Source organism: Stigmatopora nigra, unplaced genomic scaffold (genome assembly GCF_051989575.1).
Source record: "Stigmatopora nigra isolate UIUO_SnigA unplaced genomic scaffold, RoL_Snig_1.1 HiC_scaffold_25, whole genome shotgun sequence".
Lineage (NCBI taxonomy): Eukaryota > Metazoa > Chordata > Actinopteri > Syngnathiformes > Syngnathidae > Stigmatopora > Stigmatopora nigra.
The window spans coordinates 3,815,312-3,841,888 of record NW_027551604.1 but is presented as its reverse complement, the minus strand read 5'-3'; the positions used below and the strand labels follow the sequence as shown (position 1 = coordinate 3,841,888).

The following is a 26,577-nucleotide window of genomic DNA, read 5'->3' as shown; positions in this document are numbered from 1 at the left end:
AAAACACACATTTTTGGCACAGCAGATTTGACCACAAAAGCAGAATCCTAGCCTGACTTTTTCCCTTTCTTAATGACACACTTGACTCAACATGAAGCAAATAGGCCTTGCCAAATTGGTGACATTGCAAAGAATTGGGCATCCCTGCAAAATTGATAAAAAGACCAAGAAAAACTCATTTGTCGCTGGCTCAAGCTGCTCACTGTCAACAAGAGGGTCAGGGGCCGCTGACAAGACGAGCACATGTGAGCAGGAGGAGAGGATCTTATTTTAGATGGCATGGAATGGTGGCCTTGTTGCCCAAGAGTGAGGGGCGAGACGGGACCCCCGTGTGCTACTACTACACACACACACACACACACACACACACACACACACACACACACACACACACACACACACTCAACTGCTTGCATACAATATCTATAAAACAAATTCCAAGTTGGAGTCCACTTTAAAATGCAAGAAGACTGGTTTCAACCTTTAACGGATCTTTACAGAATATTTGTTTTAAATGGACGCAGTCACATAAATATCTTCAGCCAGGGTGGGGACACAAACACTTGTCTATGACCAGGTGCCAAGGTGTCAAATCTGTCACTCTAGCTGCCAGGAGCACGTTAGGGGTGCAGGGTTGGGTTGTGTTGGGGGGCTTCTCTGCATGGGCTAGTATCTAGGCATGTGTGTGAGAAGTGAGATAATGTACATTGCCCCCTTTTTGAGGGAGAACACTAACATCTCTCACCACTGCAGTTAGTATTTGCATAGAGTCCAGTTGTGTGGTTGCAGCCATGCTCGACATGGAAGCATGCATTAGCATTACGGGCCTTTGCTTTGTGGCCGTAGGGTTCGTGACTGGGCATTAAAAACTACAGGTGAGGTCATTGTGGGTAGTGGTAAGAGGTTCAAGAATCCTCAAGAATCAAACATTGTCCACGTGTCAGAGAATTGTTGAATTGTCAATGTAGTTAAAATGCAGTTATACTGAAATAGCCTCAAATTCCTGGTTTTGGACCACATATTACAGATATCCGTAAGACTAGTAATTGAGTACTTTGAAGAACTGAAATACTGCAAAGTAGGAATTTGGTCTTGATTAAGGTTTGATGTCCACCTTTGTTTTTGGTGAGTTAGGATGCAGTGAAGGAAGGCTGGGCTGACACAGTGGGTGTGCCGAGGCTCAGTTAACCGCCTGAGCCGTTAACGACTCGACAGCTATTTGATGACAGTCGCAAGAACTCGAGCTCCGAGGCTGTGCTTTACCTTACAGCTGTTAAATCTTTGTCAAGTCAAGTGCTGATTTACGACGCGCCACCCATGATCGTTACGGTGGATTCAGAACCATAGGATAGGACAAATAGAATTTAGGGATATAAATAAAAATCCCCCAATAAGATGTCAGAAGGCCAATATCTCACCAAGAGTCAAAAAACTACAAACCTTAAGTTTTCCACTAACTTCATTGGAGCAGTAACCGAGCCGAAACATTCCAGGGACAGTCCAGCTTGCATGCTTTTGCTATTTTTAGACAGTTGATATGACGGATAAGGCGGAAACCACACTTTGGATAGAAGAAGTAGAAGCCAGACAGGAGGTGACTAGGAAATCAAATAAGTCTTCCATCACAAATAGAATCTGCTCTAGCCTTTACTGAATTTTATTTTGAGGTTGCTGGTCCGCAGTGATAAAAAATGTCAGTTTGCCAGGACATTGCTTTCTACTCTTGCGGACTATGAACGATTTGGATGGAAAATTCCATCATTTTGAGAGGTCAGAAGACAAGAGAACGAGTCTGGCAAACTTCATTCATTTATTGAATGAATAATTCCATGATTGGAAACAATGCTCCACTCCTCAAGGTGGCAGTAGTCAAACCTAAGTAATGTAAGGCCATTACTAGGTGGATATGTTTGGACGTAACCAAAACAAAGCCTTATCTTGACCCCAACGCCCACATATGAGTGTGTATAATGTTTCGAGGTCATTTATAGACCAGCAGCTCATCAATCTCAATAGTGTGGAGCAAGAGCAAGAGCTGATGAAACGACCGACATGATCACTGTTCAGTAGACGAGTGTAAAAGGGAGGAAGGAGCAAAGATGAGGAGGAGTAGGAAGAGGTGAAAGAGCATGATGGGAGTGGAAGAAAGATCAGGATGGGAGAAAATAAGAGTTTACCACAGGAGGTGACCCTAATGACTTAGTAAAATAGAGTTTCTTTGTATTAATGCAACTTTGGGTTAAAGGCTGAATGGCATGTAACCAATGAAACAATAGTTACATCCATTTTTCTACTATATTTAACTCTCAAATACTCCCTTTAGCACTTGGCACTGTGTACTATACAAACGCTGAGGTTAGTTGTTATTTTAAAGTGATAACAATCTTCAATTATGATATTTTGGCAGGAAACATAATTGTTTTTGGTGGGTCGCACAACACAATGCAAAAAAACAACAAAAACAGCAAAGCACCTGCTCACAGAAAGCTAAAACTATTCTGCTTTCTGCTATCCCTTTACACGCAGGCGCCGCTCCCCCTGTTACTCCTCAGATACAACCTTGGAATTTATCATTGCACGCTGGACGGGTCACATGCTAAGGCAATGTATCACATTTGGCCTTGTATGTGTGTGTGTGTGTGTGTGTGTGTGTGTGTGTGTGTGTGTGTGTGTGTGTGTGTGTGTGTGTGTGTGTGTGTGAGATAGGGCAGAGGGTCGTTCAGGAGGTAGGCATGGTGAGGGAATATTTGTCAATGAGCTGTGAAGCTGTGCTGACACAGGACAATATGTCTTGGTACAACAGCAAAACATCACACACTCTCCCGCACCCGCAACAAATATTTACATGGTCATGTTATGTTGAAAATACTAGAATGACACTGACATCATCTAGTTTTCCGCCTATGATACACCAATTTTCTAATTTGGATGATGACATGAATGTAGTAGAAAAAGCGATGTGGAACAATTGATGAATTATGTTAGACAGAATACAGGTGGATAAGATTTGGGCTAGAGACTCAAGGTAATGCATAACATCTTTTTTTCCAGGATTTTTCTAGGTTGGATGAAGGAGACCGAGATCAAAGCAGTTCAAAATGTTTACGTGTGTAGCCGCATGGTGTATATTTTGCTGTATATTTTGCCTGCCGCTCGCAGAGGCGGGCGGTAGCGACGGCAGCTGCGAGGAGACGTCACATGTGCCATTCCTCACACTTCAACAGCCAGCGCCAACGCGATTTATGTACGCGGGGAGAAGGACACATAAACAGAGGTAGCGGCGTTGAAATAAACAAAGACGGGAGGAGCTGATGGGCGATAATGCAGAAAAAGAAAGGGAAAGCAGGAGGAAAGATAAATATAGGACGCAAATGGGACGGGGAAGTAAAGCATTGACATTAAATACTATTCAAAAATCATATAAGTGGGAAACCTAATAGAAAAGGAATACCAACAATAGGTCCAAATTATAACAAATGATGTCAAGTCACACAAACTCACAAACTTTGAAGGGAAATTCATCAGAGAATTTGTGCAAACAACCTAAATTAAGTTCCTTATCCTTGCTTATGGACAATTAGGTACTTAAAATGTAATACAACAACAAGCTATTGTTCAGGAAAAGCATTTTCCAACTTGTTGGCATAAAACTCAACTATTTACTGTTTATAAGGTCTTGTTTTTAGCTTCCTTTTTATTAAGCAACTTGATTTATTACCTCACAAACAAAGGTTAAACTGTAGCCATATACACTATTGCCAGGTGTAAACCTTGCATCTACAAAAACCTCCCTTTTCGAAAAAATATAAACATTTCCATGTGTGCAAATGGTAATCACTTGGATTTTAACTTGGATATCTTTATATATTGTGTCTACTTTGGTTAACTGGTGGAACTGAGATCTACAGAACACAACTACCCATGTCATGGAGGTCCGTTGGTGAGAAAAACTAGCCTGGTTTGTTTCTTTTTAATAGAGCAGCTGACCAAGCGTGCGTGCGTGTTGCTTTCGGGGATCATTCTCCCGTGACGTTCACGTCAACGACCCAAAGATGTCAACAGAGGACCCTGCTACGCCCGGTCGCCGCACATGCACGACTAACACCATGTGCCCGTGTGATGTGATGGCTCCCCTGGGGCGCTCGCTCACTGATCGGCTCGCCTGCCGAGTTTGTTGCCGTAGGAACGGAGCGGGCGCTGCTTTGCAACCACCCAGGAAGAGCTGTCAATCAGGCCCACCAAGTAGACAACTCATACTTGAAAATCTCTAAAATTATGTTCAAGTCTGCAGTCTTTAACGCTTTTAAATTGGGGGTGAAGGGTATTAAAGCTGTCTTGAAAGGGTACAGAAAAGCAGCTTGAAGACAATGAGCTCATCTTTACAATTCAAAGCAGACGTTGCTTCATTAATTTTGGGATGGGGGGTGGTTTATTCTTATGGAATTTCTACATGATGAACACTATCCTAAATCATATTTACCTCTTTGCTGACACATTTTATGTATGACATCACTACCCACATACAGCCGCTAAAGGGTGCAAACAATTATAAAGAGCTTGAAAGTCCACTAGTGGATTTTGACACCTCCCGGGATACTTGTTTAAATGTCAACAGGCATAAATATCTACAATACGTAGGGGGGGGAAAAAACTAAGAAAAATGCTTGGTTTTAGATGATAATTAGGCATTTGTATTTAAAAAAGCAAAACAAGGAGATGGCTGCTACTCGTTGCTCATAAGCCACAAAATGTAAGCTTCTACCTACTAACCGTTTCTTGTTTTAATAGTTTTTTTCCCATCCACATTGTTTACATTCAAATAGAACAGGGATCTCAAAATTGCGGCCCACTGGCCACTGGTCATTAGTGTATTACTGCTGCCTGCACATATTTTGACAAAAAAAGAATTGCAAATAAAACTAATTCAATGACAGATCTGTTAAGGGGAAAAATACATTTAAATAGTAAGAGAAAATACTAAAAAATATAAATAGAAATAGTAACAACTAAAAAAAAGCAAATGAATAAAATAGTAAAACTAGAAAATATTTAATTTATCTAGCTATGTTTTAATGAATCTCTTGACCTAACATAACTTGGTATAACCTGCCATTGATGCAACTACCATCAATAAAGAATCATATTTACATTTTGTATGAACTTATACTAAATCTCCACAAATTTCTATAATAGGCACATCAAGTAAATAACTTACCTTGGTCATTTTTCAGACAAATGCGTGTAGTCCTAATGAGTCAGAGACGGCTGGATAGGATTGGGGGGAGCTAATTAGGCACATCATGTCCTAATCCCTTTCCAGGGTCATCAGCTGGGGTCAGACCTGAAGAGAGAAAGGTCACATAAACATCCGGCTCATTGCATTAATGACGCCGCCATACTGTAGACTGCGCGTGTTTATGTGTGTGCTTAAATGTCTAAAAAGAAGGGGATTGGGCCCTTTTTTATGGTTACAATAAATCTGCACAAGGCTTTTCCTGCAGCATCTGTAAACATAAACAGGTAGCAGATGGAAGTGCGTGTGTGTAATTGATCACTTTCTATTGATCTGTGATTACAGTGCATGGACAGGAATTACTGTATAGGGCTGAGCACATGCTCAAACACTACGTTACTGTAGCCCACAGGGGGGAAACGTGCACGTGTGACCGGTCGGCAAGGGCAGGGATTAACCCACGCGCATGTCAGCAAGTGGCAATCACAAACAAATAAAATTTAGGCCTAAAAATATGCATGATCCTATTTTAAATAGTCATTTTAGCATCAAATGTTCAAATATAATGGTCTATACACCCCTATTCTTATGTTAGAATTTTGTCATGTAAAAAGTAATGGCAACTAAGTGTGTATTTTTCACATTGATATGACCTATACTATACAAATCACTTAAAAAATCCGGAAGGTTGTCCACAAATCTCCATTAAGCTTTTCTAAACCTCCCACATTGCCCTCAATTCAAGGGGCGGTCCCTGGAAAAGGGCGTAAAATGTTGGCCAAGTCTAAACAAGTATATTTTGACTGCACGGTGTGCAGGAGGAAGCGCAGATTGGATTTCCACGGGGGCTTTAAAGCAGACAAAAACATCCACGTCGCGAGTGGCGGAAATGGCTCTGCCTTTTAAACACAACACACACACAGAACGTTTACAATTAATCTGCTGTCATTGAGTGCTGGAGGCTGATGAAATATCCAATATCATCTTGAATAGCTTCCTCAAAGATGACAACTCAATGTCGCCTAAAAATGAGTGAAATGGAATAAAACAATGGCACAGAATTTTGAAAAATGTCATTTCATAACTCAGAATGAACACTGAGTTCGGCTTTTATTTTGAATGCAAATAAAATATAATAGTTGTCTGTATTTGAGCAATGCTGACAAAAATTTAGTTAATTCTTACATTTCATCAGTTAGTGTGTATGTGTGTGTGTGGAACCTACAGTAGGTATGCTTCCTTACAGCTGCAACTTCTCTTTTTGATAACCAAGTACTTGTGAATGTTTTTATTATTGTGCTAACGGATGTGTGTGTAGGTTGTGTCCATATATATAGGCTAGTGTTTGCCATTCAGGTGTGAAAGTGTCAAGGACAAAGTTTGGGAGTGTCAAATATGTGTAGAATGACATCACATTAAGTACAAGCCTGGGGAAAAAAAAGACTATTTTGAATACATCCTTAAAGTATTATATGTAAAAAATAAGTAGGCTTTATGTTCTAGTTCCTCATCACGTAGGAAAATGTCCTTTAATTGATTTAAGCCAAAGTAATAGAAACATCAGATGGTAGTTTCCCATTCTACATCCCATCACAAGAGAAACTCCATAATGGAGTCCTCTTACAGTAATCCCGCCAAGTAACAAAGACAAAGTTCAAACGGCAACCTTTCACCAGGGGAAATGAATTCACATCAACAACCCGCTCGCCACTCCAAAATATCAATATCCCCCATTTCTATCAGCACCCTCAGCATCTGGGTGACACTTTGTCAGCTCCGTAGCCGCAGTCGGGCGCCAAAGGACTTGGATAATCAGCGCCCGAGAGCTCGAGCGTGCACGACGGCGGTGAGGCGAGACTATCAGAACGTCTCATCGCATCAGATGTGGCGAAGGATTGGGAGGAGTAAAACTCACTATTGGATTTACAATACTGCAAAGTGAAGGAGCTTTGTTTTGATTTCTGGCTCTGTTTGGACCAGTGATTTCTAAAACTGGGGGGCCCCACTAAAAACCTGGAGGTTTGAGTTTCCCACATTTTCCATTTTTTGCCATTTTATATATTCATAATATTGCTAAAAATCTACAAAACTAGTGATTTACGAATACTTGTGTTGGAAGACTTTCTCAATATACAGCTAATGCAAATCTCATTTTACCAGACAAGTACAGATTAAACACCCTTTTCCCACATCTTATTATTCTAATATCTATTTTCTAGTAGGCGCCAAAATGACTTCCTGTCTGCTTTCATTTCCCACGACCGTTCACGCTGCAGGGAACGACACGGACTTTGGGTGCCAATGTAGCATGAGCCCAGAACCACCGCAATACTGACCATGGTGTGAGTCCGCCGTGTGTAAAATGCGTGTGATATCATCTCCCATAGGTGCTGCTGCCCACACCTTTCTATCCGGTTGACACCCATGACCAAATAAACACGTTTCACAGTAATTGAAATAAAACAACGTCATGGTCTCTTATGATTTTGTGGTTTCTGACGTTCCCACCGCCTGCCACATGTCCATTACTTTTGGTTGACTCACATGAAACTCGCATTATGGACCTTGATATGACAAAAATTAGGAAAATACAGGACATATTACACATCAACATCTGGGGGAAAAAACAATTAATTAAATTGAGAGCCATTTTAAAAAAGGCACTGCTGACAATCTTCACCAGATGCGCGAACTGGACGTTCCCATGTCGCCTCTTCGTCTTGACGCCAGTTTATTTTCTCTACGCGCGGAAATCCAAATTCCACGTGAACGTCTTCCGTCACACGCCTGACCGTCCGTGAAAACACCCTCCCTATCGATGCCTTGCTGAAAACAAAACGTTTCATCATTGTGCTACACACTGCAAGAGAGAACCTGGCCTTGAACTCTGACCTCTTGGGTCGTAATTCCACTACTTGTGCATCCCCCAGAAACACACACTTTCTGAACCAAGGTGAAAACAAATGCTCTCAAATCAACACTAAGTTTTCTCCTAACAAACTCTAGTCCGAATGAATCACAACTAGTGAAAGTGAAAAACGACTCATTAAAGAATATACAACCAATCTTGGGATTGTTTCTTAACTAGTTAAAGAGTCTTCACTACAAAAGTCCAAAATAGAATTCTACCACATGTGCTAACCTGTGAATTCAAACTGAGCCACCAAATGTCCCTGCTTTTATCTGCGGCCCTGTACAAGCGCGGCGTCGTAAACACTAAACATAGCGAGGCCGAGCCTAAAGAGCGCTTGTGATTAGTACTGCGATCAGAGAAGGGAGTGCGGCACAAGCGGAAACCAAAGAATGTCTTGCGTTTCTTTAACAAGGATGTCCATTTTAGAAAGGGCTCTTGCGGCCGGGCTAATTTCAGACGACGGCGTGTAAACACTAAACATAGCGTCACCAACCATCCCATTTGAGGACCGGGAGGTTATAAAAGTCCTATTAGCAGATGCTGTCTGGCCATACTAAATAAACAGAGACAAGATGTAGGCCCCACATGCGGAAAACATGCTGGCTTTCATTCAGGTTGTTGCAAGTCTCAAAATCATCAAGTTTTGCTTGCCAAGGTTCCAAGTGAGTTTTAGACCATCAAATCCATTGCAACTGTACTGGCGGCTTAAAAGTGTGGGTGAATGTTTCCTATTCTTTGTGGTCCATCACCTTAAGTTGGACATTTCTCGCTTGTACTTTCCCAAACGACAGCACTTTTTTTTTTTACCATAAAACAACAACAAAAAAAGTGATGAGAGATTTACCGAGCAGTAATGTGCTCTCCAGTAAATCAAAGCCATTCCTAATTGAACTTTAGGATCCACGAGCATCCATCTATGGCACGTTGTTTTCCAATGGCCCGTTTCAATCCGGCTCCACATTCCACATATTGTTTTAGCATTTACTGTCAGCTTTACGACGCATGATAACTTAACACAGGAATCATACGTAATTGAATAAAAGCTTCCCCTTAATGTGTAGAAAGCAAGGGGCTCAAGGGGGGTACGCCAAGGGCCGATCTAATCTTTATGGTCCGAAGCGATGCTTCGCGGACCAAGAAAAGGGAGATGGAGCAAAACATCCTTGGCTAGCGGACCTTGAAAATCCCATGATGATACTATGAGATATTTGAATATCTTTGTAAAAAAGTACTCTGTTATGTTTTAAGTAAGCATCTTACCATTTCATATTTATGTCACCAAAAACAATGCATTAGGGAATGTCCACCTTTTTCAGCAATTATGATTGTGACATCACAACCAGAATTAAAGGTTATGTCGAGCTTTCTAAATGCAAAATGACAGAGCGGTAACACGACCACCAGAGAACAGAAAGCCTATAGAGAGCATGCTACTAGAGTGCAAAAAATCTGTAGCTCATTCTGGGTATGACATCATCTATTTGGAGTTTTTTTGTGGGCGGCCATAGGCAACTGAGAAAGGAAAACAAATTAGGATCTAATTGAATCATTACTGCAACTTTTGAAGATGGACGTGTGGCCAAAATATAGTCTGCTGTCATTTTAAACTGACTAAAATCCTCCAGTTGAGAACCATTGATTTGCACAAAACGTACTATAGAGTGCAACTTTAGGAGGGTTTGAGGGAGCCCCTCACCCATTCGCATTCTCCCAGCACGCTTATCACACCCAGCTCCTCCCCAAGCTCCGTCCGAGGCCAGCGTATCACGGCAAGCGTCATTGGAGCGGGAGATAAGCGCCCGCCGCCGGCGTGTGTGCATTTTGCGCCGCGTAATTAACGAGCCTGCGGGGGTGAGGACATTCCGTCAGACGTCTGTCTCCGGGTTCGCAATCAGCCGATTACCTGAAAGACGGCGGCGGTGGCGAGGAAAAGCAGAACAGGCCTCTGGCCCAATGTTTAGCCTGTCGTTGACCTTGCAATGATTGTAGAAGAATTTTAAAAAATGGATGGCAAATTTCCCAGTTTAACCTTTTCATGCATGAATTATGACTTAATGACAGGCATTGATGCCATTTGACATCCAATCCATTTTTACTGGGGAGGGGCAAATGAATGAATTCCTTCATAGGCCAACGGTACTGAAAGATGAGCATTCACAGCCAGTTTCCCCCAGTTTAAATTAAATGGACGTCTATCAATGTCAATGGCATGCATAATTTAAATCATATTGAAAAAAATCTACTTTAGAGTGGTACTATTGTGTATTTCTGCTTTTGTTTATTTTAATTTCATTAATATAGCTCTTATTTACATTGTATTAATTTACAAATGTGTGTATAACAGAAAAATACTATAAAATACCTATAATAAATTAGAATAATACTAATGGACCTTTTGATGATCGCAACAGGGTCTCCACAATATGCTTCAATTCAGTGCCTATTTATGGTCCACCCATTAAAGATTACTAGTTTGCGAGGGGGGTAATGGCTAGAGGGTATGGAAAAAATTGCGGAATAAAGTCATTTAATAAACTGCCAGCTTAAGGTGACTTTTGAGTGAGTTGAATGTCATCGGGTTGCTTGTCTTCTGGGAGAGGCAGCGCTTATTCATCATTGGGAAAACGGAGCAGGTCGGCCAGGCGCTCTGAGGCCTTATTAGTCAGATTTACAGCGTGCGAGAAAGTTGCTCGCTGGGATGAGGATGGTGGGGAGGTGGGGGAATCACCCATAAGCACTATCAGCTGTTCATCAGCTCACCAGCAGAAAATGTATAAAATAAGCATAAGCTGTTAACCTGCTGTTTTACATTTGATTCCATCCTGACTGAAAACCTTGCATTTTCCTTACACTTCTTCTGTCAAGTCTATTAAAAAGCCGTCATTTAAATAGTCCCAATTCACAACAACCGTTATCGTAAGATACTTTACAATAAGTTAAGATAAATTACAGATTCTCCCCCAAAAAATGCCTATTTGTACATATTTACTTCCAACCACTTAAATAAGCACACCTTGCACTAAAACAAAGTGAACATTACTCCATGTACTTTGCAAAGCCTTCAGAAACAAGTATCTGGCGCGAATGCACCATTCGCGTCCGTTACTAGCGTGGACGGAGCGGACAGTGTCAAGGCTGACAGAGTGCTTGTCGTATCTGGTGGCCACGAGCTCTTATCGGGCCTCTAAGCAATGGAGAGGGTGAGAAAAATCAAGCCGAGGGCTCTGTCAAGCGTCTCCGTCGCGTCCTGGGATGTCAGCGTCGGTGCTGATAGCGATTGTCACGTACTTGAAGCGCTAGTGTCGCTTGATTTATGACCCGTCACGGCGAAAAGCTCGTCATACCGCTAATTCTGAAGTAGGTATGAGCTTGTTGCTGTCAAACATTTTGATTAGATTGCTGACAGAAAGGTTACTGTGCACATCATTCCTAGTCAAAATATTTCAGCTCCAAAATCAACCATTTAGAGCTTCAGGATCATTATTCACACATAAATTTTAGCAGACTGAATAATGATTTTGGTAGTATTGGTAGACAAACTGTCACATAATGGCAATAGTTTATTAAAAAGAAGCCCAAAAAATTCCACAAAAAATTCAAGCAAAGGACCATAGGATGGACATGTCTCAATACTAGTCTACTATCAAAACTATGTTTAAAAATAATATCTAACTAGTGTAAAACTGTTCACATAACCGATTTGATGATATCAGAGTTCGAGGTGGTTGCCTCCAAAGAATAAATCCTGAGTTTAGTTACTTTGGCAATTTTATCTAAGATAATTCAATAAACGATCAAGGCCTCAACGATGAAGTACAAGTACACACGAGCCCTCTCATAAGACATTTACACCAGTTTGACACTTCCTGCGGTCTAAAACTGAACCTTTCCTGTTCTAAAACATCTTCCTGATCAGAGCGAGCACGTCCCTTTTAAGTGTGCTCCACTTCCTGCGCTCTCTAAAGGCCAGGATGACGTGCCACTGAGAGGGAAAACCACAGAGGAAGCAACGTTTGAAGTACGACGTATCAATGTCATAGGAAAACACTCTAAATCCACAGTGTACGTTTTAATAGACGAATCCATCAATAAGGTCTTTTATGGCGGGGGTCCTTCATCTCTCCCATCTCTACTTCTTTCATTACTTGTCTCATAGCGGCAGAATGATGAGCCTCGCTGACTCATAAATTTGATAAGGTGTCTCCTCATTAATACGATACTGCACTCCTTCCCCTGGCGCATTAATGCCGTCTTTGCTCTTATCTTGAGGGCGTACAAGATGAACCACTGGCTAGTAATTACATAAACACCAAGAGACAGAGGGTCCGGAAGACAAATAAGGGGATGATAGTAGAAAGGAGATGAACGACAAGTTGGCTCCATCCCGGAGAAGGTTGCGGCGGAGAGGCCAAGAATTTTGCCTGAATGGTGCTGGTCTGCGCCAGTCACATGAGGGGGAAAGGCCAATCACAACAAATAGTTTGACAAAGAGTTAAAGCTAACACCATTGCAAATACCCCCTATAATAGACCCTTCACTACATGGGATACCTATCAAAATTGTACTCAACCTCAGTGATATATATACACATCTATATAAAGGTTTTTTTGTTTTTTTTACAGATTGCCTAAACACAACAGTGTCCCAAAATGCCCTTAAATACAATTACTGTTTCCAATACTATCCAGAAAGTCGTACTTAAACACAAATCTCGTTTTTTTTCCAAACTTGATCCTCCCAATATTATTCTTTGGTGGTCGTCAATACATTTCTTCCATTGAATAGTGCAGGTGTTCCTCTTGGGTAGTCAAGTCAAGTCAAGATTCTCACCCTTCACCCCATAATAACCTTCCCATCATCCTCAGAGACTTTTCGTGAAATCGAGCCCACGTTTTTACCGACCCCGAGGCGTCTTTTAATAATTTTACAGAGATAGAGTTGGAGGGGAAGGAGACAGACAGATGGAGACAGAGGAAAGGAGGGGAGTCCATAGCGGCCATGTCTGAAAAGCTGACACGTCCCGATAAAAGAGCAAAGCTGGTTATTCTCAGCCACGCCAAATCAAGGGAGGGAACTCAGCACCGATTCTCTTCAGAAAACAAAGAAGTCAGTGCTTATGAAAAATGGCCTCAAAATAGAGTGGCAATGCACAACAAGCAGATTTCCAAAGTACGTCATCTGGCGCAAGTCACAATCAATATGTCACTAACAACAGATAACAAAGCCAGATTTGATGATTAGATTTACACAGAAACACAGATCCTGAAACCTGATTAGACCCCATAAAAAATACAGTATTCATATACAGCTACTAGAAGTAGTGCTGCCAAAACAAACCCTATGAAATGGGAAAAAAACAGACTAGTGGGAAGAAATACTGTGGTGCCTTAAGTTATGTTATTAATTCATCATGTGACTCCAAACCTGAAATACACCTCAACCATTTCAAACCACTGGAATTATTCCAAATACTATTAATCTGACCCTATTTTTGTGTATTATTCCACCATATAAAAACATGTACAAATAGCAATTCCAAAGAATGATAAGTTAATCAACTGTGGCGGTTTTTGATGAGGAACTTTTCAGAGAGTTTCACTAATAGCAACTTAATAACCTGCAGTAATAGTAATTTTACACGGAGGATAAAGAATACATGCATGTGAGTGTTTTCAATTATCTATATCTACACAAATGTATTTCAGATGATACTATTATGGCCATAAGAATGTTAAAATACCAACCAAAAACACGACAGGGACTTTAAAGCGGAAACACGTTGCTTTTAATCAACCAAATATTCGATTGAAGCTTCGGTCCAAATATATCCGCTATTTCCTAACTTCTCAGCTAAGGCTTGAAATGCGGTGGTCAGTGTGTGCGAATCCCATCCGGCTCGCTCGCTTCGCTTTATGTGGATTTGCGGTCTGGACGTTTTGGGTTATTTTTCCTGAGCGAATTCGACGAGGAACAATCTGAAACATTTTAACGGTCCATCCTTCAAAGGGAAGTCGGCGCTGTGGTGACGCTCATTAACAGGCACAATCCAGATTGGAACCAAAGGCTTTGGCTTTTTTACGGGCCTTCACCAAAATGGGCCAGATCTTTATAAACAAAGTCGATATTTCGGGCTTGCAGACATTCACACCCAACATATTGAGTTTTAAGAGGGTATGGCATGAGATGAAACCGGAACATCTGACAATCAAACCATCTCGTAATCACACATATAGGGATAGACAAAAAAGGGCAGATGTAAAAAAGAAATCTAAATCAAAGAAAGAAGAAAACCACATTATAAAAGTAAATAAGACGGAAAAGCAAACATAAAAAAAATAGATTAATAAAACAACATGAAAGGGACAAAAGTGAATGAAGTCAACAAAAAGCAAGGTCAGGAAAGGCAAAAAATATAAAAGCCGCAAGACGAAGAAAAACCATACTCAAGAAACATGAATGAAAGGAGAAGAATGCAAAGGAAATGTTCACCCTCCATGCTGAGTTACTTAACACACTATGGATCACAATTAGGGAAACACCCGCACGCACACATATGCTTTGTCCTTTTAAGTGTTGCATCTGAAATTGTCATCAGAACATTCGGTCCCACACGATCCCATTTGTGCCTGTGTTGCTTTCTTCTGCGTCTTTTCACACACATCCTTCTCTTGGGCTATTTCTAGAAAGGCCTTTTCATCCTGCCGTTTATTTGCGGTAATGTGCGCATAAGTCATTAACACACCATTTTGTTGTTAACCGGCTGACTCATTGGTCTTGTTTATTGTTGTATTTCAAGGTAATGTTTTTGTATAATTTTTGAGTAATAAGCTGACAGCTAACAAATATTTCAGTTTTTGTCCTTGAGGAATTATTCATTAATGTTCACAGTCTTAAAAATAAAATGGTTACTATTTGTTGCTATGATATTTCTATATGTCGCATCATGATGAAAAGGTTGGGGTCTAACCACTTCACTCTATTTAGGTGGTATAAGAGTGGGTAAGGAGGGGGGAGGCAAGTGAGGGTATGAGGAAAGAATAAACAGAAGACAAAAAAGATGAACTGAATCAAAAATACAAATGGAACGCAAAGCAAAGTGCAACCAAAGAGTAAAATATGAAAAATCAAAAGCATTGTGTGAAAACTAAAAGCCAATAAAAAAGGGGAAAGGAAAATAAAACAATAAAGAGCAGATAAAAGAAAGCATAAGGAATTGCTCATTATTGCCCAAACAATTTCCCAATGAATCCAAGCTTTTAAACGAGCCGTCATCATGAAGTCATTTAGAGCTCAAATGCAAAAGGCCAAATGAGGCCCCTACAATCTGCTGACATATGTATGCTTGCATAGGACTAACATTTCCTTGAAGAAGCCCCCAGGTGAAAGGACCACCTGCCCTTTTTTGCATTTTTACCCACTTAAATTTCCTTCTTTCACTCAGCACACATGTGGACAACCAATGCACTTCTCTAGCGCGGCTTTAAAGCAGCGCCTATCCAAACAGGACGTTGGCCTCTGCCCCGGCTGCAGTTGAGGCTTCATGGGTGGAGATTTCATTAGTCTCGCCTAACAGGCAAATTATCCGCTTGGGCGCACCTGTAAAAGTTTACTGAGTGTCAATCTTGCCATGCCGCCGACGTGGGTGTGTGTGGAGAAGTAGAACGGATGTAGCAATTCGGAAAATTTACATAATGGCGGAAACCTATCCCTCAGGTGTCATGGAGTCCTCAAATGTTGGGAAAAAAGCAAGGTTTTTTACTTTTAGAAGCAAGTTCTATCAACTTTTAACATTTCAGTATTCCACTTCCAAGTAAAACATGAGCTTCAATGACACAAGTGTGTTTTTGGAGAGGTCCAAAGATTGTTCCAATCAAAATAACATTGTTTAATTTCCGGTTTCTGGTACTGACTTCCAAGAATTGCATCCTATTAGTTTGAACTGTGACAATTCAAGTTCTTAACTTTAGAACTTAAATTCATTAGAGTAAAGAATAAGGTATGACAGAAAATAATAAAAGGAACTTTTCAATTACTACTACAAAGAAGAAGCCCCTGCCAAAATACACTCATCTTGCCACCTCCACACACTCATCGGCGCCCCCTGCCTATTGGCCTCTTTGTTGCGACTCTATCAGATCTGGGGGCAATAAAGCTCTGAATGGGGAGTAGGTGGGGGCCCAAGTGTGAATTTGTAATGTGCTTATGCTGGAATTGCGGCCACAGGAGTTGCGGGCGCCAAAACGCTGAGCAATACTCCCACACCCTCGGTTGAGGAGGGGGTGAGCAAAGTAAAATGGGGCCGGAGGGGGCGTTTAACCACAGAACACCTTTCATCCTTGTGAAGGTGGAAGTGACTGTGAGGTTTTCTGGAGTTGATCCACTTCCAAACTTACAGTAACTAGACGCCGATGTGCATTACATCCATTTAACAACTGCAGGACCTGTTCAGAGCACTTGGTTTACCCCCCACCCACATATGCGGGTGGGTGGTTGACGGGTCCAGGTCCTGGAAGGTCGTTGAGCAGCAAATGGTGACGCTTCCCTCGACGTTAGGGCAAAGTTCAGAGGGGGACTCTTAAGACAGCACTTTTTACCTACAGCATGGGCACATTAAAGGCTGCCTTCGTTTACAGCCACAAATGGCCTGCCAGATTTGGACCCTCCCCTATGGCGGAAAACATGAGGCTAATCCATTCAAGGAGTATGATGTTATCATTACTAAACGATTCGATTTGTAGAGTGCCGTGGGATAAGCCACTATTGCTGAGTCGGACTCAAGGAAATGAATACGAGTACAGTATGTACAGTCAAATGATGTCGTGGAAAAGTGATTCTTTGTTCAAGATGATGGTAAAATTGAGGAAAAGATTACTTAGAAAACCCCGAGGAGAAAATTGATATTGTGATAGAAGTTAGTTTGGACCAACCATGATTTCGGGCAGTGTTTCCCAACATTTTTTTCCATTACATTTATGTAGCGGAAGCACAATCCTATTCGTCATTCCGTGCACCAATGTTGGAAAATCCTTCGGTTCGTGACCGATTGACGACTAAACTGGGACTGGACAGAGCTCAGTAATTACAGCTGCTGCCGTCACCACCTGAGGGAAAAAATGTGATTTTACAAGACAAGATGGGGCCCGGCTCGCTTCAATATAAAGGCTTGGATGGCTTTCAAAATGTTGTATTTCTCGAACAGACGACTACGTCCCGAGGCTTCAATAATTCCGCCTTGAAGCCAATTCACTGTAAACTGCCGTCACCTTCGATCGGGTCCAAGTCAGTTAAAGGTCGACGGGGTTAAGAAAATAAAGGCTTTTCATTGTTGCTTTGGTAGCGGAGGCTTTTCTTTTCCCCGGGCCTCATTCTCAAAGCCACTCCCTCGCGCAGTAGACGTGCTGACCGCGGTGATTTTGTGGGTGCACTGGACCGTGGTGCACCCTTCACCACTCGCCGCTTTGCAAGCGGGGTGTGTCGTTCGAACGGAGACGCTGCGAAAGCCATCTCGCTTTGCCCTGCACGTTGGAAGCCTGCTGGGTTTTGGTGATGTGGCCAACCAGGTGGGATGCCAAATGAAATCGCATAGCCCCGTATGCCTTCATCACAAAATCCAATAAAGCCAACAGCTAAGAAACAATACCTTTTTTAGCATGGTAGCGATGACAAATTTGACAACAGTTGCCCATCACATTTGGCACATCCCATCAATTTTTCCACTTTAGCATCCATATGCAGTTATTTGAACCTCAAACTACTACATATTGCCTCTTTAATCCAAACAGTACGACTCCAATGACAAAGAAAACTCCATCTGGAACAAATGATTAAATGCAACTTTTATCAACTTCATCTCTAGGACACAGGATGTCCTGACGCCTCATAGTGTGAAGTTGCCGGTGTCGGCCAGTGGGGAGTGTTTACAGACTTACGCTACCTCCGCTGCCACACATCTACACTGTCACATGTGCGCACATGCACACACACATTCGCTGCTGGTGTACCTCCTGTCCCCCTCTGCTTCCACATATAATATATCAAAGCATCGCAGTGTGGCTGCGGATCTCGCCGAGGCCCTCAAGTCCACGGCAAAGAATACTTTGGATCTCGACACTCAAACATGAGCGCAATGCAAGGTGATGAAGGATGGTGCACCCAGCTGATTCTTACACACTTTCCTTTACCAAACACCTGCAAAAACATGGCTAATACGCACAGAAACTGCAAACACGACGGCTTACGGTCTGGCTGGAAGTTTTATTTTTATCAAACATAAATATACGCTAAATGGCCAATTGGAGATGGGAGTCAGAGTCAAGGTCACACTAAAAAACACTCCCTATTGGGGCACATCAACACACTAAGACTTTTGACTTATTTCTTTATATTTGCTTGTTAGTTGGGGTTAAAGTACATCACTGTTTTTTTAGTTTGCTCAGCAAAGTCAGCCTAGTATAGATAAAGGATTCTGAAATTCACAATAAAATACTTGTTTTGGAGTGACATGAAGCAATAAAATTGAATATCGGTAATTTTCAATGCTTGAAATATTTGCAATACGGGTAAATTAAGTTACAAGCTTGGTTATGGAATGGATAAAACTTGCACAGGTCATAAAATAAATGTAATTGAGGCAATTCTCTGCAAAATGTTTCGCAGATAGCAATGAAAAGATCGAATCTACTGATTTCAAATAGATATATTGTCAAACCCTGAAGCACATGGAGGACGAAATGGAAAAGTCACTTGTTCTGTTATTTGTAATATTTCATGAGTTATTGGACAGGCCTATCTATCCCGATAGTCTATCTGGCTTCACTTCCTTGTGAGCAACAGGAGGAGGAAGAGGAGGAGAAGGAGGAATAAAAAGATTAGAGAGGAAAACAGTGGAGCCATTCATGAAGAGGCTTCCTCTGGGAACATGGTGCTATGCACCGACACAAACTGTGTGAAAGAGTATGTGTGAGCGCGTGCTTGTGTGTGGGAGTCGGAAACGCATCAGGGTCAAGCAGAAATCATTAGAATAGGTTACGGAATCCAATTGAGCGTAACATGGTGTATGTATTTGATCCATATGTAGATATATGTACAGAACACACAACTTAGTGCGTGTGGTCTCATCCTCCCATCCTGTTTGGGAATGGGCTAAGGGGGGTTTCGGGGGCTGCTTCCTCTGGTTCGGAACCCTATGTTGTGACTACATTAAAAGGCCCGCCTCACCTAGGACACCCTCTAAAGCTTAGCGAGGTCCAGATGAAGACATATTTGAATTCATTTATAATAAAGCTGTCTATAACGGTGTGGGTATATGTGCAATATCCGTATTGGGAGAGGAACTTTAGCGTGGTCCATAAAAAATGACATGGATGGCCACATTATGGTATTCAGTTTGACACCTGTGATGTATTTTGTAAGTTCTTCTTATAGGAAAAATAGTTGTACTGCAAACGCTCCGTGTCAAACTACACACAGACAAACACAGGCAAGCGAGAGCAAGAGTCGCAGGAGGGAAACCTGGAATGAATTTGTCTGTGTTTACCCAAAATATACAGAGCGCTGGCCGCCTCCGTCCCAGCCGAGCGCCGACAAATCCGCCAACCGCTTATCAAATTAAACCGCCATTAGCAGCGTAAACATGCGATCTGGCGCGTACGCTTATAAACGCGGTAGAGCGTTTCACACATGTTCACGCTAAAGTCCTCCTTGCCGACCGCTCCTAATCTCAGTGTCTTTGGTGACCCGCTTTGGTCCGGGGCTTGTCGTCACACGTGTCAGATTGTTCGCTAGATTGCAATCATGCTGTACTCAAGCACAATATTACCTTGACTTATGACAATTTGAGTTTTATGAGGTAGGAGCTTGGTCATTGCACAGGTTTCAACTACCTTCTTGGGTACATAATCAAGAACAGAGCAATTAAACTATAGTGACCAATGCATTTTTCAACCCAGACTATCAAACACGTATGCAAAATGAGGACTTTCACAAGGAACTGCTGTGGACCACAACTCACAATGGGATGCTCACACTCAGTCCATAAATTTTCCAAACCTGACTGCAGCTTATGTTGTCACTTATTAGGCCACATCTAAACAAACCACACATAAAAACACAAATACCTCAGGTATCTATTTTACTTTAATTTCACAGCCTTGCACTGGGCACCTGATCCACTTTGACTGGAACTAGTTAGGTGAATAATAATAAAATGTTAAATCTGCAAATGAAAGAAAATGGGAAGAAAAATGCACCTTACCCTTGTATGTGTCTGCTATTCAAAATTAAATAATTCCTGGGTGCCAGTTAGCTTCCGACAAAGCCACAAATGATTATGTAGTTGACAATGCCAATTATATAAAATACAGCCAATGATGAATATATAATGCTTCTCTCAATTTCTGTTTGAATTCAGTGATGAAGCGTGGATCAAGTTCTATTTCACCCTGACCTCCAAACCTGATCAATCAGTAAAGACTTAAACTCCAACTTTTACCTCATTCATATTTTTTTTCAATAAGCCATTTTCAACAGTGGTTGAATAATGCAACAAGCAAGGACTGAAAAAATCGTTTTTTTTCTAAAACTCAATAAAGAGCAAGAAAACATACATATAAAACAACACCCATTGCACTTCATTGCTTCCCAACACTGCTCATCCCATAATGTAACTAACCCTGACAACACACACTAAGTAGGGCATCCGGACTAATTCCTTCCATGCCTGCTTGTTAACGTGCAGGATTTTGCTATAAAGCGGCAAGCACATGTAATAGTCTCGTGAAAGTCAGACAACTGTCGGGAGGATTTATCTCGTAACGGCAGCTAAGGTAAACTGCCACAGTGAGAAATGGCTATTTAAAAAAAAAAAAAAAAAAAAACTTTTTTTCCTTCCTCTTGGCCTGGAGGGAGCGCCTGACCAAACGATCATCATTCAAAAAAAACTGGACAATATGGCTGATCTAATCATCTTTATGGACTGTGTCCCATGCACGGGTATTGGTTAAGAGTGTTAAACAAATTAATTATGTCTAGGAGGAGAAAAAGGTCATGAGGGGAATTCCATATTCTGATTAGAAGAATAAAAATGAGCCAGTTGGTCAACTTATGAACCATGAGAACTTGGTTAAGGTTAAAATAACCATGAAGATAATCGCTATTCTGAATTTGTGGACTTAATCTGGAATTAGGCGATTTGTCACGTTTTCAGCCCGTCATGACGTTCATGATTCGAAAAGAATATGCTCATAAATTTGCATTCACGTTTTTCCATTAAGCAGAAAACTACAAGACCAATACTGAGGTTTAGTATTGCATCCAAACAGAAACCTAACTGTACCTCACTGAAACCCCACACCCTGAATTCCTCCATTTTTCTAATAAATCCAAGTGGGGGTCTTTTCTTTTTTTTGCTTTTATAGGAACAGCGAGCGGTGAAATGGTTAATTTCATGTGTTTTCAATTAACTTTATTGATCTGTGGCCCACGCAAGAAACCCTGGCTGAATCGGATTCACACCTCCCGACATTCGAAGGACACCTTGAATGCCAGATGGCCGTCGGCCCGTGCTCCCCTGCGGCGATGCGGTGGAAGAAAAACAGTCATGTTATGTGCAGACTGTGCTCAGCATAGGCCAAAAGATTATGAAACTATATGAAACTTTATGTTAAAGCCCTGACTGTTGCTTATTATGTTGTTCTGCATGGTTTGTGTAGTGCTTCATATACAAAAACACAATTTAACAGGCAAATTACTCACAATTTACTTTTATCTATCCATTTTTAAAGAGTAATTTCCTAAATATTTGGTGTCAAATAATCTGCATGCTATTTTCAACTGGGTCATACTGCTGATCGATTTCGAAAATTATATGGTCGTATAAAATTGTTTTTTAATCATATCTGCGTCATAATCATGCCTTTCTGACTGTATCACTTCTCCGGACAAATTTAGCGTGTGATTTCATTCTGTTTATCTTTGTCACCGACAACCGCGATTTGGTTGATAATGCTCGTAAAGACAACAAATCGGTCTTTCTTTCACTTAATGCCGCAGAGCTACTTAACAATGATGTTATTGTTAAACTACTTTTCTTCAATTGGTCTCTTTGTTTTAAAAGGCGTTCAAAAATAGATGCAATATTTTTTGGTTTGGCCTTCTTTCTTCGGTTATTTTATCCTAAAATAATTACTCTAAATTAAAAAAGTCTAAAGCTTGGCTAAAATGCCATCAAGCAACAACACAGTCACGGAGTGTAGCAATATTTGTGCTATTGTATTGCTTGGAAAATAACACTCACTGAAGATAAGTATACCTAAAACATAAAATAATGGTTACCTTGAACAATAATAAAACAACACAATTTTAGACAATAACAACCATTGCAACAAATTACTAAATTTCTTGCTTCTATTACTGGCTGCAAAAAATTAAAGAATTCAGTTACTTTCAGTTATAGACTTGATGCAATCCATTTTAATAGGAAATATGGCCTCACAAATTATTGCAGATGCAGATATTACTATGAAAAATGAAAATGTAACCACTAATATCTTGACAATCCACCCTAATCAACCACCAACTTTTTCCTTACATAAAACACACCAGCATCACCTTACCAACAACTCATGCATGACATCATCATTGCACCACACCTTTCCACAAACCTCCCCAGTCTTTATATTTTCCCACAAATAGGGGGGCGATGTGGATGGGCCGGGGGTCACTTGTCACTAGGAAATCTGTTGAGGTCGGAATGTAAGCCATTTTAATGTCCGTGAGCACATCCCAATGTTCTTCATTAAGGTGTTTAGATTCGTAACCCACAGGTTTCCCTCAGGGACCAAAAGCAAGGAGGACCTTCTCTTCCCACAACTGCCCCTGCGACCGCTCGGCTGTCAATCACTTCAACATCACATCACACCCGCTGGCGTCGCACACGTATTCGCACAGGCGCATGATTGTGAAGGTGTTTTTCATTTTTTTTCCTTCATATTTGCTCAGCTCCCAACCCTGTGACCAACCCTTGAACTATATGTTTAAACTACAACCTCAATATCAACCGCATATAGTGATGACTGGTTAAGCATAGTTATGAAAGGTGTAATTTGAATATACATTAAAATATAAAATAAAAGCAAGCAAGGGATAACACAAAAATAATATACAAAAAATAAGAGTAAAAACTTAAGACTCAAAAATCCCATTTTACTTTATACAGTATTTCAGATGATCTGTCTATGACTTTAATAAATACAACATAATTTAAAAAGTTAAATTAAATCATACAGGATCGCCTCCCAATGTGTTTTCTCAAGTATATCCAACGAACGAAACTGCAGTTTTTATAACGAGCTCCCCTTTTTTTTCATTGACTTTATAGTTGATGTATTTTAAGGTTCCATACATGTGCGTGCTTAACATGTCAATTAATATCATCTGTTTCTTTCCACACACATGCGCAAATTAGAGGCTGAAAACCACCATGGCGCACTCCATCATTACGACAATAAGAGTTCACATTAATCTTGCCTTGACGACTATTAGCGCTGCACCACAGGCTCTCCCAAGGCAGAAATACTAGCCGTTTGGCTGGCTACAGTTCCGGATGGCACCTTGCAGGGGGACGCTTAAAGGGTGTCGGCGTACAAACGGCCTGGTGGCCAGAACTTGCCCGCATGCACAAAAGCAGAGCGTGACGTGGCAAAACTTATTAAATTGTGTTTTTTTTTCTGCTCATACATCAACTGATTTGGACCAGAACGACCCACAAAACGATTCTGCCCCTAATTAAATGTAACATAAGATGGTTGGGGAAAAGCCTTTTGGAGCATTAGTATTATAAATCTTGGCTGTTTTTTCCCCTTTTATGCTGACAAGCACAAAAATGTGACAACTAGAGTTTGTTCATTTGAGAACTAGTAGGATTATACCAAAAGAAATATGATCACAATAGTCGGAATCTATTTTCACATTGAAAACGAGTATTTTTTTCTAGTAAACTAAAATAAATGATCACATACAATTTAGACACAGTCCCAGATTTAGCTAAATTCCTACCCTCATCTATCATCACAAACTGTGGGTCGTGACAGAAAACAAGATCTCTGACACCAGTGGCCGAAATAAATTTAATTTAAAGAGTGTCTGTTTTCTTCTGGAGAATCACAGTCATCTGGAAAGGTTCAAAAGAAATGTTCTTTCCCATTTAGAAAGGCCCAAAGCATGAATATCTCTAGGATGCTTCAGGGAAAACATCACAATCCCCCCTTGACCAAGTGGTTGGCAAATAAGAAGTCTAAGATTTGCAACTTTATCTTTCAACCCTGCGACCTGGCCTCATTTAAACGGCCGACGATACGCAGTTAAAAGTGGTGCGGCACTGGTTAAAAAAGTAATTTTTTTAAAAAGGTGTTGAGCATTAATCCCACGAGAACAAGAAAGCTCCAAACGTGTCAAAAGCAGAAAGAAAGGAAAAAGTGCACTTCAATGAAGGAGGGGGTGTTCTCAGTCCTCGTATGTCTGGACAGGAAATGGGACTGCTTTAAACTTTGACCCTAATCCACTGGGCAACGTTTTTGAGTGCGTCTTACAACAGGTTCTTAGGGGGCTTGATGGACAGATGGTCATCGTAGAGAGCCGTGCAGGTGCTATACCTCCAGGTGGAGACGGCGAATCAAGTCCCATAGAGGGTTGGGGGGTTGGATTTTGGGGTGCAGGGACAAATTTTCCATGGAGCGGCCTTTTGATGGGCTGGGATTGTTTTTTTTTTTTGGGCGAGTTGAAACCATGAGGCCGCTCGGCCACTATAAAACAACTTTGACTCAGCGACCTTCCCGGAACACCAACTCAGATATAGTTCCCTTGAAAACGTTTTGTTCTCCTTTCAACATTCTCGAAGCGGACCGCAAGAGGAGGAGACTGAGGAGAATGGGAATGAAGCATGTAAGCCCCCCACCTACCCCAACCCAAACCCACCCAAACAGCGGCAAGGGTCGAGGGGGTCACTGCTGGGGACTCTCCCCTGAAGGCAAGTTGGCTATAAGCGGGTTATAATAAACATTTAAGAGTTTTGGATTTCTGGCTTTCAGAAAGTCATTGAGGGAAAATTAAGTGCACTAGTACATGTGTACAATGTGTACTGTATAGTATTTGTTTTTGGGGGGGTGATGATTTTAGGGGTGTAGCTCCAAAAAAAATTCAAATTAATAGAATGTAGTTGTGTGAGAGTTATTTGCATTTTTTGATGTGTTGAAATGCAGTATGACGATCTATGATCTCACAATACAAAAGCCTATTACATTAAAGTACATTTTATATACATGATTTACATACAATTTGGTGCCTTTCTCATTGAATTTAAGGATGAAGATAGCCTCGGTACAATACCACATCAGGATACTTTTCATACCATAATGCTTCTGTTTAACACTTCTATGGATTCAAGCCTCGAGGAAAGCCTGTATTAACGGCGCGAATGTTAATGGCATCCCTTCGATAACAACTTGGAATTTAATCATGTTTGCCGAATCTTTCCGGGGGTCCCGTGGTTTGGCCTTTCTCCGAGCCGTGTCCTCGGAGGGCTGACATTCTTCCGTAAACACAAAAACAAACACGGCCAACCTAGGGATTAGACGTCTGGAATGGACTTATTTAGGCTGGGCCAAACTCTAGCTTCGTGTGTGCGTGTATGCGCGCATTCTTAGGACCTTTTTGCTTACCTTGTTTTTCACATTCATCAATATTTAAAATAAATAATAATAAAAACATAAACATAAAGTTGTCTGTCTTTTTAAAATTCCACCTAAAAAGCAATTTCACTTACCTTAGCAATGAAATATTTGTTGCATTCTTGTTTTTTTATCCCATAAAATTCAATTTGTATTCATTGAACTGTCTCAAAATTTACCAATCATGCTAAATGGAGTTAGATAACATCCATAATAATAATTGTAATAAATAATTAATTGATAATTAACATATTATTATTGTTCTTTGTGTGTATGGTTTTTGACTCCTAAAACTAAATTAAAATAATTAAAAAGAGAAATGACACTGACCTTGACCTCTGTCTCTTTATCCATCCTGCCTTGACAAGATAAGCAGCAAACAACACCGCTGTGGAAAAAAAAAGCAAAAAGTCAATACAAAACCAAAAGACTGCAATAAAAACACCTGAAAAATCTCATTTCAACTTCCCACATTTCTAATCCCTTCATCAACTGCCTAACATGTTGAAGCTTTGTTTTGAAATGTGGGTTAACGCTGGATAATTGGCACACATCTACACCGAGCAAGATGTAAACATTGGAGGCCGAGATCTTCATCGGCAGGAATGGAGACAACAAAGCCTGGCGCTGAAAGGTAGTTAATCTGTGATGGATCTTTGGCTCCCCGACACGGCAGTGATGGTGTCGTTCGGGAATGTATGCCTGCC

The 26,577-nt window shown here is 41.0% G+C and overlaps 1 protein-coding gene across 5 annotated transcripts in view; it reads right to left on the bottom strand.

Moving 5' to 3' along the window:
• LOC144192062 (hormonally up-regulated neu tumor-associated kinase homolog A) overlaps window positions 1-26,577 on the bottom strand; it is a 54,085-nt gene that overhangs the window by 23,839 nt on the left and 3,669 nt on the right. For 3 of the 5 annotated variants that reach the window (XR_013325033.1, XM_077711085.1, XM_077711086.1), the window contains exons 4-5: window positions 26,201-26,258; window positions 5,216-5,341 (exon numbers count right to left, since the gene is read on the bottom strand). The gene's annotated coding sequence lies outside the window, so the exon portion shown is untranslated. Of the gene's footprint in view, window positions 1-1,440; window positions 1,469-5,215; window positions 5,342-25,523; window positions 25,732-26,200; window positions 26,259-26,577 lie in introns of those variants that run through there. The other 2 variants (XR_013325034.1, XM_077711087.1) reach the window with 2 other exon arrangements.